Source organism: Anopheles darlingi, chromosome 2 (genome assembly GCF_943734745.1).
Source record: "Anopheles darlingi chromosome 2, idAnoDarlMG_H_01, whole genome shotgun sequence".
Taxonomy (NCBI): Eukaryota; Metazoa; Arthropoda; class Insecta; order Diptera; family Culicidae; genus Anopheles; species Anopheles darlingi.
Genome location: NC_064874.1, coordinates 83088653 through 83105442, shown reverse-complemented (window position 1 = coordinate 83105442; position 16790 = coordinate 83088653). Strand labels below are relative to the sequence as shown.

The following is a 16790-nucleotide window of genomic DNA, read 5'->3' as shown; positions in this document are numbered from 1 at the left end:
CAACTGCTCTATATTTACACAAGATGGGGTGAATGATAATTTATTTCCCCGACAGGGACGAGTGTCAGTGTGTTTGTGTCGAGGGTAAGGGATTCGCGAGAGGATGTGGCACGGGCACGCGTGCGTTTCGCTTGGTCGGGAGTCGGTTTTTTGCTCGCTCGCTCTGTCTCTCTCTCTGTGTTCGTTGGAGAAAGGGATAGAGAATCCCTGGTGAATGGGCTCATCCCATGTTGGAATGGCGAGGTTCGAGTGTGTTTGCATAACATCTCACACCTGGTGGCTAATCCTACCATCTCCGGGATACACCATTTGCGCTACACATTTCCTCCGCGTCGCGCTTCTGTTTGTCTCGGGCCTTTGTGGGATGGATAGTTTTGCGGTTGTGCGAATGGCATCGAGGCTATCGAGCCTTCTTCATCATTTGTCCCGGCGCTGACTGCAGTCCGGGATGGGGTCTCGCGTGGCTTATAATTGTCTCGCGGTAAATGAGGACATTTTTTTCCCCCCGTCACTTTTGCCTCGACAAAGCCGTCTCGGTTTCGGTCTCGGTCTCGGTCGGTCTCGGTCGGTCTGGTCTGGGACTCTAATCAAAGAAGGACGTTTTTAATCAATGCCACAACTTATCGCGCTTAGGGACCACCCGTACCCGGACTCACTCACTTAACGTGATCGTGGGATTGTGATTGTTGGCTATTATTTATCCGAAAGGATGCATATCCTTGATGAAAGGTCCTTAAGCATAATCAATATCGTAAAAGTAGAGCTACTATTGTCGCTTTCAATTTAATACTAGATGATCCCAAGGGATACAGTAGCATTGTCCATTAGTTAATTGTTAAACTAATAGAAGTGCAGTAGGTTTTGAATTCTATCCAGCGATTTTTTAAGAGCGCTTGATGATTGCATAGTGTTTGCAGTGCTGAAACAGTCTCAATCATTGGTTTTATGTTCAATTGATCTAACCGGATTCATTCGTTTTGTTACAGCTTAAGTGGATTATCTTTAGTGCTAGAAGCAGTTTAGTGGCTAAAGCTAAATAAATTCGCCCTAGAACAAGGATTGTTTTATTGATTTTCAATTCAACTTTATTTTTTATCGCAATTGTGTATATTAATCTACAACTTTAAATAAATATTTGCTTATAATTTGAGGAAAATATATTGTGAGATACTAGAACAGGAATCTGCAAAAAATCACATTTTTTTATGTTTAACGTAGCATTGCGCTCGATCGCGTAAGATATACGAATCGATTGGTTTTTTCCTTTGATGAAGAGTTTTAACAAAATGTTCCTGTCGAGATTTTGGAATATATTCTTTTTTTCATACTTAGGTTGAACTTTAGATTAAGATAAGTCATGGTTTTAACGATGTTGTTATGTAGAAGAGTTTATTTTTGTTGTTAAATAAAATCAACACAGTTTATGAAAACTCTATCATTTTTTGCTTCGTTTAATCCCAAACGTTTGTACAATGGTTTGCAATGTTTCATAATTTAGGGAATTGTGGAAATTTACTAAACCTTTTTTGAAATCCCAAAACCCTCTAACAGGGTTCTCCTTAGGGTTCTCAATAAGTAATGTCTCTTGTACCTTTGCCATCGGATTTTATTTTTGCTTCAAATATTTCTGAATACCGCTTAAATTTTCCCTATCCATATTGTATTGAAGTCTTAAAATTTCAAACAATTGTATAAAAAATTCGAATGCTATGATTCATAAGGATAAACCATGGCTTGCCAATGCTGTCTATGTCATTCTCGACCTGGACCGAAATGAATGAGATTCCCTCACTTCGATTCATGAACCACGCTCATGAAGCACGCTACAATCTTCCCAGAATGCTACCCCTCGAGTCCTCGCAATGAACCAGCGACCAAAGTTTATCCTGAAGCAGAGCAGCAGCGCGCGATGTTCATGTATCCTACCCCACGGTAACATAACGAACCGTTCTGCTGCTACATTCTACGTCCCCCTCACCAACCATACAATGCCGGTCGCAAAGGGGTCGTGCGTGGCTACGCATGCGCCAGGTTCACCCTTAAGGACCGTGGTTTGAACAGTATGACTTCACAGTGCCACCCGTTCATCGGTGGTCACCGGCGCTGGCTACGATTTTCTAACCAAAAGACTTCACGGTGTACTTCGGTCTCACTAGATTTTGCTCACCTAGTCGGCGCTGCGTCTCACTTTCGTCACTAAGGATTTTTTTTTCGTACTTCGGATTCTCTCTCTCTCGGGTGGCCGGAACCGAACCAAAAATCCCGTTCAACCATCCGAACGGTGGCCGATCTGTACGGGGTTCACGGTAGAAGCCAGGATTGCCACCAATCCCTCCGTACCGCCATCGCCGCGATGCCTCTTCATCGCCTTCGCAACGGTACCATGATGCAACTGGCTGCGTGTTCCGCCGCCGGAGGCCGTCGGTCGGTTCGGCAGAACCGAGCCAGATTTTTACCTCAGTATCAATTTGTCACTGGTCCGGTTGTGATCCGGTGTGCATAATACGTGCGTACGTGGCCGTACGGGTTTTTTGACGTTTTTGACGGGTTCCGACGTCCGTTCCGTCGGTGCCGTTTCCGTCAGCGCCGTCACTGCTTCGAGGTTTTGGGCCAAGGGGTGCGGTGCGGTACACTGGTGGGTTGCCGGCTCGTATATGTGTGTGTGTGCATGCGTGTATGTGTGCCATGTGCGTGTGCGCCCGTGTGTGTGTATTTCTAATAGGAAACTTCTTCGCTCCCTCTGCGTTCGACATTTTCCACTTAAAGCTGACTACTAGATGAAGTGCGTGGACAACACCAATCACTTGAACCACATTAGAATAGACCTCGGATCTCGGAACAAGCCAGCGACTGTGTGTGTGTATTCCGGGAGATTCGTGTCCACGTGCGTCTAGCGTTAATAAAAGCGTCTCGCTACAAAACCAGTGGCCACTTCGGAACCGTTTGCTATCGATTTCGATAAAGCTTCCTGATCTCGTGCGATGCCCCGGAGCGAAGTTCCTCCAGAATCTGGAATCTAATCTCTGTTTCTCTGATCGGCAGCACGCCACCCTGCCCCCCTTCCCCAAGTGCCGTTCGGTGGTATTTCATCAACATTTTTGTTTTTTTTTTCTCGGTTTGGTTTAATTTCGCCGAAAACTTTTTGGCCTTTTTGGGCGAAGCCAGAGCTACTGCCACTGCGGGCCATTTGGGGGCGCAAATGTTCTGGGCGAGAAAGTAACTACCCTCCGGGCTACCATACAGAACCAGGCTCAGAACAGATCAAAGTGAAGTCAGTTGGTGTTGATCGAAACCAGCAGTGTGTTCGTCTGGTGCACATAATTTTGGAGTGCGTAGTGGTAGGATTTGAGGCTGATTTGAAAGCGCCGTTGAAGCAGAAAGTTAAGCTCGTGGGCCTCTCATCGCGGGCTTAAGGGAAAACAGATGAAGCCCGACCGAACCAACACCGAACCAACACCGAACCACGGGGAGCAGGCCACGAATCACGCGCCCAAAGCAAAACCCGCGAAAGAATAATCTCGTCAAATTAAATCTGATTAATTGACGGACCGCGACGCCGGCGGGAATAATGGAGGTTGCCGTTGCTGCAATCCGTGGAAAATTTGCAATATTTTCCCCTCACACCAGACGCTCGCTTCCGGCTGTCACCCGGGCAGAGAGGGAGGGTTATAACTTTGTTGCCTGTGTTGGAGCTTGGCGCTTTGTTTCGTGTTTTTTTTTTTTAACTTTTGTTCGCGGCAATCATTACGTGCCAACGGCAGCAGCAGCACCAGCAGCAGGGACAGTACCAGTCTGTCTGCCACCAAAGAAAATGAGTGTATTAAGAAAAAGCCATCCCAGCCGTTGAGTGATTCCCTACTACCCTCCTCCGCTGGCCATTTCTCGGGCTACGGGGAAAGCGAAAATTGTTTTTAGAACGAAAACGCTCCATTCCCGCAGTTCCGGTTGTGGACCCTTTCCGGAGTTTGCAGCTTTTTTTTTTCTGTCGGCGTTTTTTCTTTTTTTCCTTCACTGCTGCTCCTTTTTGCTGTGTTTCGCCGTGTTCGTGTCTGTGTCGTCGGAATGGATTGGCAGCTGTCACAAATCTCTCTTCTCGCCTGGACTAGAGGAGGCGTCGGCCGGATTGACGTTAAATCGACAATTGCGTGGCCTACTCACTGCCGTGTTTGGCGATGTGAGTGGATGAGCGCGACGCGAATACGTAACACTGGCGGCAAATGGCGAACGAACAGGGGACGGAGGACCTTGGAGACTGGTAGAGAACCTCCGGAAGTGGCTAATGAGTGGGAGCAGTGGGGCGCCCTAATGGGCGAATCCTCTAGATCCTAAAGGGTCTGGCACGGACGGAGCAAAAGGATTAATTAAATTCATTAAACAACACTAATCTGATGTGCGGTCCTCCCCAATACTCGGTCCTGGGAGTCTGTTAGGGCGGTCCAGACACGGGACACTACTCCTTGGGGACTTTGGTTCCCTCCTAACGCGTTTCGTCGCTTCGTTTGTTAGAAAATCTATCTATCTTTTCCGGGCTTTTTTTCCTCATCCTGCTACCACCTATTGCTGCAAGTTGCGTAGGTCATTATCTCGTTGGCCATAAGACCGAGCAGCAATTGGAAACGTCTCGCGGAGAGAACGACGACGACGTCGACGACGACGACGTCGACGACGACGACGACGGACACTGAGAGTGAAAAATAAGCAAAATTAATATCCAGCGGACTCGCGCGCTCGCCAGCGGACTCCTCGACGGAGATTAGTGGCGCGTTTGCTTCACTGGCCTGGCCTGGACCACTACTGCACTGCAGAACGGTGCTTCAGAAGTGTTCTTCCCTTTCCAAACTGCCCAAAAACACCTCGTGGGTCGGAGCCTCGAATCGACCGAGGACACGCAAAACGGTGATGGTGCGGTCTTGGCCCCTTGGACACTCCCTGGCGATACCTGGCCCTGGGTGGTTCTACGAATTTGATTGTCCCCTAGGAGTGTATGAGAGGAGGTGGTCTAGGAGGTCTTCCTTTGAAATATATGATCCCATTTCCCAGCAACAACTTGAAACCTGAGCCGGAAGCACTTTAAGCGGAAGCGGGCCTTCAGTCTGCGTGTGCGAGTGTGTGCACGACTGTGTGTGTGTGTGTCGATTGTACCCGCCGTCTGTAGAGTGCCCCGAACGTGCGTGTGAACGTCCAGGAAGGTGCGTACTCCCCCCCCCACACCCCCTTATGGCCAAGTGCCTGGTATGTGCGCAACGGGTGTTTATGCAGAAGCGAAATTCTTCCAGTCCAGTCCTACGCTCCACGTGCCAGTGTGTGTGTTATTTGTGAGGTGCTTATCTAGCCGTAACGGTGCCGCCGCCGCCGTCGCCTCCTCCTCGTCCCCGTAAATCCGATCCGTTCCGCAAGTGAAACGAGTAAAAATGGGAGCCGAAACGGTGAATCCCGCCGGCCCGCCGTTTCCCGTGCTGTTGGTTGGAAAGTAAAATTTAGCGGAAAATCTTCGCCAGGGCCTTCGGTTTGGCCTTGTGTCGGCGATTTCAGCGACGCTCAACGCATTGCGTTCGCACTGTGACAAACACGCACGCACACACGCAGACACACACACACAGAGCGTCACAAACACCGCAAATGCCTCATTTGAAGCGAGGGTGAAGCGGCTAAGCAATTTAATTAATGCAAGTGGGCCCGGGCCCTCCAACCGTTGAGCTAACCAATCGTCCTGGTGTGTCGTGTGGCGACGTCGTCGAGCGGCTTCGTTTAGTGAACGTTCGTTGAATTGGAAGCCATCTACCGTCACCGGGAGTCGGAGTCGGAGTCGGAGTGATACCATGGGAATGGTAGACACCTGCCAACGAACGAACGCAACGCAACGCAACGCAACCAGAGCGTGTATCGTGGTTCAATTGTAAGGAATCGCGCGCATAACAACGCGCGAGTCCCGGCAGTTCCCGCGCAGCGTTGGAAAGAAAACAGGTAGGTTGTTATCCAGGCAATTGCCCTCGGTTCGTAATACGATATGATTAATTTGTTTCCTTTGGCCGTGGCCTTGGCCGGGGTGGCCGGGGTGGCCGGTTGGCAACGGCTAGTTGATCTACTACTTCGCTAAGACGCACACGTTGTGATGTTTCTCGCGGCAATTAGCGAGGCGGCGCCTACTGCCAGCAGGCCGTCGGCATCGGTTAATACCGGTTTGGATTATTATGTTGAAACGATTAGATTGGAATCAATTTTGTGACAAGCACGAAGGGGTGGGACCGAGTCTTTAATGTCAAAAGTGTTTGCGTCAGTTAAGGTATGCTTTAAGTGAGGAGAAAAAAAACATTGGATCCCAGCGATCACTAAAAGGATCATGTGATTAACGGAATGGGGTTTATTGAATAATCCGTTTCCACGAGAAAAGGCTCAGGAAGCTTGTAAATGACGTACTTGGATCAGAATCCCTTTTTTTTTTGATCTAATGATGAAATATGGGTTATTTGCAATTCCAGTAGAGCCAGATCAGAATTGTGAAGAGCATTTGAAGCTCCCCCTTTCCAACTAGACACTAGATAATTGGGGCTTTGGTTACTAGCCACTGTCCGCATCGCACTTGGTACTTTGGTAATCCATTTCAATGATGCTCTCGGAATGAATGAAATATTCGGAAATGGATTTCCCTCCAAAAAATAAACGACTAATCACTTCGGCAGCTGTTCCACCATGCTGCTGGCGTATAATCTGGGCCCAAAACCTGAAAGCTTTCACTGCTGCAACGATACTCACGCCAACAGTGTGCCCAAAAAATATGATTGATCATGACGCTCTCCACAGAAAACATCAATGTTGCCTCATCCGCGTTGTAACAACCTAATCGAGGGCTGCCTTCCTTCGAACATCATTTCCTTTCAAACGCCCACCGCGGCGTGTACAATGTGGCGAATGGTGGCCCATCCATCCATCCATCCATCGAGGCCCATTGATTTAGTTCGCATAAACCGAACCGGAACTCCATCATGCTTCATGCCGTGTTGTTCGCTTCATTTTCCGACCACACGATTTCCACTCGCCGGCAGCAACACGGTGGAATCAGGAGTAGAGCAACAATCCGCAAATGTAGTTACTAATGAAAAGGCGCAACACGAAACGCGGCTAACAGGCCGTGCAGATCACGGAACTGCGCTCCCCCTAGCATTTCCGGTGCTCCGGGTATCGAATCGGATCGAAGGAAAAAATATTGTTATCTAATTTCCTTCTCCTCCACCACCCCGATCACTCCCACCTTCTCCCAGGCGTTCGATGTTCAATGAGGGAGAGCCAAGTGCCCTGCAATGGCAATGTAAAGCTGGGGGGGAGGGTGGGAAAATGGTAGACCCCCGGCCTCTCGCCCTCGTGTTGGCGTGACAAATGAGGCGAAGAAGGACGAAGGCTGGTCGGCCAAACGCTGTGCTCGTCGTCGTCGCCAGGAACCATGGTGAGGGCAATATATCCGGACGGGTGGGTGGTGGTGGTGGTGGGAGGGGCGTGCGGCCGGGCGTGCTATCACATCGACAAATACATCGATCGTACAGTTCCGGTTCGGAGGGTTTTTTCTTTTCGCACGCGTTCTGATCGCGTTCTGCTCGAGAGGTTCGTGCGTTCGGCAGGATAGGCGCGGGGCGCGTCATGAATTATAGGCCTGTTGTCCACCCCCACCTCCTGTCCCCCCCCCCCCTCACCAGCCCCCCGAAACCTCCTCCCATTCGCTCATCGCTTTCTATCGCGGTGCGCCCATCGCCAATAATAATCATAAAACAGGAAATAACGATTTCTTGCTGTGCGTTTTCGTTGGGAAGAAAGGCCCCGGTGGCCGAAGGATCGCGGCGGGGCGGGAAGAGGATCCGTTCATTTTGTCGTTTGTCTTCTGGCGGCTCCGAGCTGCCTGGTCTGCTTCCCGTTCAATTGTGTTGATAGGTGATAAGGCTCGTTGGATGTCAGTGGGATAACGTGGTGTGTGTGTGTGTGTGTGCTGCGTGACAGAAACGGTGTTTGGTGAGGTGGAAAACCGGCAACAGCATCCGTTGGATCGTTGTTCGCAATCGAGATGTCGAATTATGAGAAATTTCCTAGAAGCAGGCCTTGCGATGGGTAGATGGTGATGGTGAACGTAGCAGGCTGCTGTCAACGAACAAGTGTGTGTGTTTGTGCGTGCTGCATGGGCATCAATGGAAGCCAAGCGAGATACTCTATTGGTTCTAGTTGTATTTTTCAAAAAAAATGAAAATGATTAACGAAACCATAGTGAGCAGACATGAATGATAGACTGCCGCTCAATATTAGATCCAAAAAAAGACAAAATGCTACAAAAAGTTTGACGTTTATGAACTGAACGCTGAACGCTTTACCTGAACGCAACCATTTTGACGGATGAAAATGTCACCAACAGCCGTTAACCTTCGACCTCGTCTCGCAATCCACGAGGCGAAACACTTAAATCATGTAAACTGCGCACTCCATCGTGCCCAACAAATTGGCACCGGCGGAAAATGGCGGATATTAATAGACACATTTCACTCCTGACCACTCTTCTCTCTCTCTCTCTCTCTCTCTCTCTAGCCATCAGACTAAATCAGGGTATATGAGGTAGCAGCACTTCTACTTTCAATGGCAACTGACACTGTGCTGTTCCTCCGTGTCTGAGTGTGTGTGTGTGTGTGTCTGTTTAGCCTTCCACTTTTTGGTGGGATAATTTGCGGGTTAAAAGTTTTGTGCAGTTTATCAGCACCGCGAGCGCGTGGCCAAATTATGAAATCCCATCGCAGCATACCGCGCACCAGGTAGGAACCACCATCCCACCACCAATAGCCCACCTCAGCTCAGCCCCATGGGCAGCTCCCCTTTTGGGAGAAAAGATTAGCATTAAAAGCTTTGCCAAGTGATTTATCAGACGCGCGCCCTACCGGACAGACCAAGCAGACGTAACAAGCTAGGGATTACATTGGGAGTATTGAGCCGGTGTTGGGGGGTTGGGGTGGGTCGAAATGGTTGTTTGGTTTATGTTTTCGGTATCAGCGCATCAGCGCGGTATCCACGGTCAGGCGAGCCACCGAGCTTACGCGCACTTCTCCACCCCGCCGTCACCGTCACCGTCACCGTGGGACTGCTCCACACCGTCCTCAGAAGGTCCGAGGGCAAAGTTTTGCTCGGGGCCACGGGAATCATTCCACCGGTTTCCATTCCATAATACCGCCACCGTCAGCCACCGTTTTCTTCTGGGCAAATGTTCTTCCAATTGTCGGTGGCCACTGGGCATTAGACTCCACCTAAAGCAGGCTGGCGAGCAGTTCGGATTGCTGGACTGGAAGCGGCACGAAGGAGCACGAAGTACTCCACTTACCACTTACCCGGCCGTCCGTCCGGTACGGCCCGGGTTTTTGGTGCATTTCGGATTGGGAGCGCACACAGCGAACAGCGAACAGCGCAAAACACCGAAGCGAATAGCGTAAGAAGAATCCAAACTTCCAGTCGACTCCAGATAAATTGATTGCGATAAGTTCCGGCGGGGGGGGGGGGGGGGGGGGGCGGAGACGCTGATATGGCGGGGATTCGCGAGACACGGACACGGACACGGACACGGAGTCGGAGTGGCTGCAGCAGGGGGGCGAGCACCATTATTGTTATTATTATTTTCATTTGAAGGTGTCTGGAGTGGCCTGGCTGGCCCGGCTGGCTGGCTCGCTGGCTGGCATCGAGAAACACATTAGGGCGTGACAAGCGGACGCGGACGAAGACGCGGACGACCCGGCCAAGATCGTTAGCGTTTTACAGCTTTGCGTCACTCCTGTGTGTAGCGCGGAGAGGGGGTGGGGGAAGGTGGAAAGTCGGGACATGCCCTTCGCCCAGCATGACCATGACATTTAAGCTCCGCAGGGGATGGGGTGTGGGTTTCTCGGCTGCTCAGCTGGCAGTCCCATCCGCTCCGCGGTGTCCTGAATAGAGGGTGGAAAGCCCTCCCCGGAGGGAGGAATAGGGAGGGTGGTGGAATTAAATTTTCAAGAATTATATGTTGTGGAAAATTTGTCGATGCCCGCTCGCGATAACGATACTGGGCGGTCGGTTCCGTTGGTCGGTGTTTGGTCTTGGCCTCCTCCGATGCCCAGAGGTTGTTTCCTTCCTTCCTTCCTTTCTTCCTTCCTTTTGACGACGACAACGACAACGACGGGGGATCAGCGACTTTTGGCCAATGGCTTTTGCGTTGAATTAGTGTATGTCTCTGTGTGTGTGTGTGTGTGTGTGTGTTTGTGAGTGTGGTTGAAGTCACAGTAATGGCACAAACTTTTCCACCATCTCAAGGACCACCAGCCGGGGCTTTAAGTGGCATCGAATTTGCCTTTTGCCTCCTCCTCGGTACCAGGCATTGGACGTCGAGCGTCGAGCGAATGTGGAGTGGAATTATTTATACAAAAAAGAAAAAAAATAAGAACTCGAGGACTCGTTCCCGGCGACTATACGCTGCTGCAGAAGCTCGTTTCCCCTTACATTAGGTCCTTGAAGTCGTGCGGCTCCTTTGAATGTGAACTCCATATATACACGGTGAGTTGGTGTGTGGACCTTCAAGTCGCTCAGCGCTCCACTCCGGTCCGGCTGCTCGGGCAGCTGGAGAATTCCATCATCCAGGCGACCTTTCGGGACGCAATAGCTAACATCAACAAACAGCTGACACAAGCACAAACAGCACACAAACAGCACTGCACTGCCTGTCAATTGTTGCTTTGACCTTCGGCTTTCGCTACTCGCTAACTTTCCGCCAGCGGTACGTCAACAGCAGAGTTCTAGAGAGTTCCGCTACAGAGGTCCCAACAGTGCGCCCTCAGTAGACCGGGGGACTAGCAGCTCGGCTGGATTGCAGCAACACTCGCCTGCTTGCTAGTATGCTCGTGCCTTTTTGGGGGAGGGTTTGTGGATCTAGTAGGCGACCGAGGTTCTGGGTTGCTGGGATGTTTGAACTTTTTGGATCATCCGTTTCGCTGACTGCACAAACAGTTGACTGACGAACGAAACTCTGGCTTCTCTCTGGAAGCGCTTGCGCTTGTGCCGCAACACACACACACACACACACATGTACCCCGGTGTACGCGCCATCGGTGAGACATCGGTTCGTTTTTCACCGGAAAACTCATTCGAACGAACTATAATTCGCAAACACCAGGACCTGGGACCAGCACTTCGCAGACAACCGCGAGTCGCGCGCGAGTACAGGAGGTGGCTGGCCGGGCGACGGGCCAAAAGTAAACCCACAATCCTCGGTATTTCTTACCGCTAGGCTTTACCGCGCTTGGGCGCGAACATTGTTTACTCGAACGCTCGGCACCGCCCGAGTTGCTTCGGGTTATGCGGCAGGGCCGGATTGCACTGGTCACGGGACCCCCACGGGACCGGGGGGGTTCATGTTTGCTCACCTAACTCCATCAATTCAACTGTCCCGTGCGGTTGATTGAGCGCATACGCTGCAATCCTCATTCTTGGACTGCAAGCACCACGGACGACGACGACGACGACGACGACGACGACGACGACGACGACGACGACGACGAATCAAAACTGTGCGAACCGGGGCATCCTTCTTCGCCAGAAGTCGCCGGAGCTGTTTAAACTAATACCGGGAGCTGAGAGTTTGCGGCCTTATTGATACAACGAGATAAAGTTCAACCCAAAAGCATTATGTTTATACGGCGTACGGCCAACACCGTGCAGGTCAGGGAACTCCTTTCTGTTCTACTCACTCCACCGGATCGTGGTCCAATGAGGATTGGTTCTACCATCATGGATAGTTGTAGATGCTGTAGTTGGGCTACGGTAAAGTCTGGTGCAAGACATAACCGCTTCTTCGAGGGCAATTCCCATTGATATGAGTCGGCAGGATAGAGAATGTCGTACTTGGCTCTTCGGTAATCCCTTTGGAATACCAATCTGTAAGGTACTAGCTTCAGTTGGTGTGTTTCTTTGCGAGGCACTCTTGGGATTCCGTAACAAAGAATGTTTGTAATACAGACGGATTTCCAATTATCAGGAGCTTTTCGCTCTCTCTCTCTCTCTATATAGAGACCTTGGTACCTTTTAGCTCTAGTAACTTCTTCGGTAAATTTTCCACCGATTTGAGGCTCACCAGCTTATAAATCATATTTGATGGAAGGACCTTTCGCACTAAAACGATCCTTTCCTTCGTTCGAATACCGTTCGAAGGCCAGGCCGCTAAAACGATGGCTGCGTGTCAAATAAAATCATTACTCACGACAATGCAAATGACAATGGCGTGAGTGGCATTTCAAAATCGAACTCCAACACACACACACACACACACACACGCATGTCATTACATATTCATGTTGGCCGCTTACGCCAGCATATATGGTCGTAAAACGGTCCCCCGCAACCACCCGGAAGGTTCTGTGTCTCGAAAAGGAATGCTTCTCATAAAAATGGAACAAACCAAAAGAGGGTCGGCCCTGCGGAACTTGTCCGCCAGGACACTATTTGGGAGTGAAAGTGCGTGTAAAATGTTCTTGTTTTGGCCACCGGCCAAGAAAACAAAGAAAAAAAAGAAGACAAAAGGAAACGCACACCCGTAAAAAATGACAAAATTCGCACGCTTAGCAGCTCTTAGGCCTAAGACCTTTGCTGCCACAACATCATCAACAACATCATCGGCAGCAACAGCAGCAGCAACACACCATGTTGTCTGGAGCTGGGAAAATGAAATTCGATCAGCATAAGGAGAAGCGAAAGCTCATACCAGCACCTTCTTACCACCTGCCCTTCTGCCGCTTGTTTGCTGTCAGTCACGCGACTTCTCGCACGCCCGCCCGGCCGCCATCCTCGTGTTGGCGTGTTTTTTAGGCCGTGAAAGTGAGAAGTGAAATAAGAATATATGCCGCATGTCAGATGTAAATAAGTGGCGTCTTTCAACGGTGAAAATGAAGCACGAGATGGAGGAATGGAAGAAGAAGAAGAAGAAGCGGTTTGGGAAAATAAATAAGAATAAACATATCGCTTCAAAATACCACCGAGACAGTGAAACCGAGGCTGCATTGAGGGGGAAACATTCACACTGCACACACACACAAACACACATAGGCCACTCACGTGGACACATTGCGAAAAGAGCTTTTCGGTGGCTTTCCCTTGAAGTGCGTCGTCGCTTCACAGGCATCGCTCGTACATCGCACCAAATCCCCACTTCAAAAACAACAAAAACGAGGAAAAAAGACCTCCGCACAACAACAACGAAGAGAGGCGGAAGTTAGAAGCGGAAGGCGCCAAGAAGGAAACAAAACAAAAAAAACATCTCGCCCGGCTGCTGGTGGCGTCAGGTTGTACCTTCCCAAAAATCTGCCAAAGACGTACGACCGGCGCGCCGCCCATTGCAGGGAAATTGGAAGGCCATCGAAGAAGAAGAAGAAGAAGCCGAAAAAAAACCGAAAAAGGAAAAATAAAGTACATGTGCAAATAACGAATAACCCACATCACTTTCAATACCGGCTGCTCTCGTCGCTCCAAAGCACCAAATGCCGAGCCGGGCGCATTGGTTCGTACCGTGTGGTCCGCGAGCCTGAAAATGTTCGTCAGCGAAAACGCGCGCGCGCTGCTGACAAAAGATGAAAAATGGGAAACGCATAAAAAAGCGAAGACGAGACGAGCTCACGGGGGGGAGGGGGGGGGGAAAGTGCGTGAACGCTTCCGTCCGTTCGTCCCTCCGTTAGCTGGCTGGCTGGCTGGCTGGCTTCGTTGGCACCGTTTTGGAGTGCCGCAGGCTATCATCATCTTCGAGGCCTTCGCGCTTCGCCCCACGATTGGTTTCGCGTTTCGCTGGCCCCTCTCTCCAGGCAAGAGGGAAAGGTAGGTGGTTTGGGTGTTGTAATGATAAGAATGGGGGGAAAAATGGCCCGAAGGGAGAGGGACCAGGAAATCGGCCAGAAACTGGCAACTTCCTTGGCCAGGTGAACGTAGCAGCCGGCTGCTGCGAGGGAACGCTGTTTGATGAATGGATTGATATTTCTTTTTATTTGTTTCGCGCGCACTTTTCTGCGCCCGCTTGCTGGTGTTCGAGGTAAGAATAATACTTCGCGGTGGTATATTGCAGCGCAGCGTTTCTCCTTCTCGGTGGCAATCGGTCACGATTCCATTCCAGGCTCACGAATGAAGGGGAAAATGGTGAAAGTTTGTTGTCGACGACTTTTGATTCGGCGAAATATTTCTCATTATCTCGGTGTGTAAGTCGAGTGTTTTCTCTGCTTGCCTTGGTGTCCTTGGCCATTGTGTTGTGCCGGTATTATTGGTAAAGAGAGTAAACAGTGATGCCGGTGGAGATGTCCTGGCTGTCTGTGCGGTTTATAACAGTTTTTAGTGCTCTCAACTGTCATGTGGTTGTCGAATCTCAGGATCAGGAATTGGGGAATCTTTCAATAGTACACTGTCTGTCAATTTTTCAATACTTTAACTTCGAGCGCAATGTCTTGAGATGTGAAGTTGAGATCAAGAGCAACAAGAAATATTCTTGAATTCAAAATAGTTGAACAAGTTTCGCTTTTTTCAATCGTACACGGAAATGCACTCAAATCATTCTCTGTTAGTATGTTATGGCAACTACGGGCTACACTACCGTAATTATCAATAAGACGTAGTTACCTATGCGTTAGTTAGTAATGCGAAACATACAACAGATGATTCTTCTGATTCGCCGGAACGAGTTTGCATGAGTTTTTCTGGAACTCTGTGTGATAAATCATCATTCTCGTCATCATACGTGAATTTAGTGTCAAAAGAATATTCCAGTACTTTATTAAATTAATCGATTAAACAAATTCGTTCAAAAGATTAAATCTATTCAAGTTGGATTCCTCCTTAGATGGCTCCTTGGATGGCTTCCTCAAATATTTCAATGACAATAACCGAATCGTGCTAGTGTTAAATTGATATTTGCTGTGACACTTAACCGATTAATTGTTGCTTTCTGTGTATGTGTGGATAAAAAATGATTTTTTTAAACAGAAAGATCAAATCAACCAAAGCTTGTTACAAACATTATTCCCCCCAAAAAAAATACAACCTATAACAGGTGCGCGAGGCGAACACTTTTCAAAAAGTAAACCCGTACCCACCAGTGTCAGTGTCAGTGTCCTCTCATGATGCTTGTCTACCGCTCGCCGCAGAAGACCCGTAGCAGTGTCTGCACTACAGCCACCGAATCTCAAGTAGCAACCACCCAACCAAACCAACACACTTTTAAGTGCTTATCAATTCCCGATGTATCAAATAAACAATTTCGCCCTAGCTGGCTGGCTGGCTGGAGTGGAGTGGAGTGGAGTCACTGGAGCACGATCGAGCGTGCACCACGCGCACCAGTCCATAAAGTGGATGGCTTTTGGGTTGTTTTATTTGCTGTTCCTTTGAAACCAGATACGAGAGGACGAGGGAGGACCAGGGCCAGGTAGCGGCCAGGACCTGGAGGAGTAGCTACCAGGAGCGAAAACCAGGACCGGACCGGATTGCGGTGTGATTCGAATTCAATTACATCCGAAGCGTTTTCCGGGAGGATCCGGGGGATCGGTACAAGGTACATTGCACACATTTGCCTTTTGCTCGATGTCGATGGCTGTTTTCCCGAGAAAAAGGGCAACCAGGTCGGCACCATTATTGGTGGGATTACTCGGGAGCACCTACCTGGAGCACCTGGTTTGGGGCGGGGCGAAGGGCGAAGAAACGAAGACCTGAAGGTAAAATAGAAGGAGAGAGAGAGAGAAAAAGAAAGAGAGAAAGGGAAGTAGGGGGGAAAAGTTGCATCCCCGTCCGGGCGTAAGAAAAATGTCCATTTCCCATTCCCGGCAAAAAAAAGGAACAGTGGGTAGTAGAGGAGGCGAGCGAGCGAGCGGGGCGAGGCGAGGCGGTAAGGCCACAACAACCCATGTCACAACTTGTAGCGAACGATAAAGTTTTTAGGTGATTTTATTTATTCTCATTTTTTACGTCCAGCCAACCAACCCACCAACCCCCTAAACCAGTCCACTAGTGGGGGGCGGTAGCGGAAGCGACGGAATGCCGAAACCTTTCCGTTTCCTTTTGCCTGCTACCCCTGCGACCTGGTGCGGGAAGGGCTGCAATGGCCGGCGAACGTACTAAGAGGTAAAGAGTACTGGGTGGGAGACTGGTTTGAAGTGGGCCTTTGCCCGAACCGACTCGACTCGACTGGCAAAAAGACAGAGGAGTAGTAGGTAGTAGCAGTAGCAGCAGACGGAGCAGCACCAGAAGGGACAGGGCCCTAAGGCCTAACAATGGCGATGGTTCCAAATGGCCCCCAAAACGGCCGAAACGAAAACGGTGATGTTTGATGTTTCGACATCGTCCCGGCCACACGGGAACCCCCCCAACCCGGTGCTGGTACCTGGTAGATAGCCCCCCTTCTTGGTCCACGGAATGTACTTCTTTGTTCGTTCACTCACGGGCCGCCACATACGACGACGACGAGGACGACATACGGCGACAGACCGTCCGAAAAAAAAAATGTGCCTCCTGTGCGGTTCTCCAAAACCGTTCGTTCGTTCGTTCGTTCAATCGTTGCTCGGGGGCGACGCATTTTGTCTTTTGGGCTTTCCCGTTTCCAGTTCTTCACCTTCTCCCTGTTCTTCTTCCTTTTTTGTGCGTGTGTGTGTGTGTGTGTGTGTGTGTGTTGGTCTTTCTTGGATTCGCTTCTTTACCCCTCCGGTTAAGCCTTGATCCCTAGAGCGTACCTTAAGCCGCTCGCCTGCTCGGTTAAGTGAGGCAAGCAGTTTCTATCCAAAGAATCCAGC

The 16790-nt window shown here is 49.9% G+C and overlaps 1 protein-coding gene across 1 annotated transcript in view; it reads left to right on the top strand.

Moving 5' to 3' along the window:
* Positions 1-2498: 2498 nt before the first annotated feature.
* Positions 2499-16790, top strand: part of LOC125960194 (neural cell adhesion molecule 1-like) — a 217958-nt gene continuing 203666 nt past the window's right edge. The window contains exon 1 of the mRNA XM_049693435.1: positions 2499-2635. The gene's annotated coding sequence lies outside the window, so the exon portion shown is untranslated. The remainder of the gene's footprint in view (positions 2636-16790) is intronic.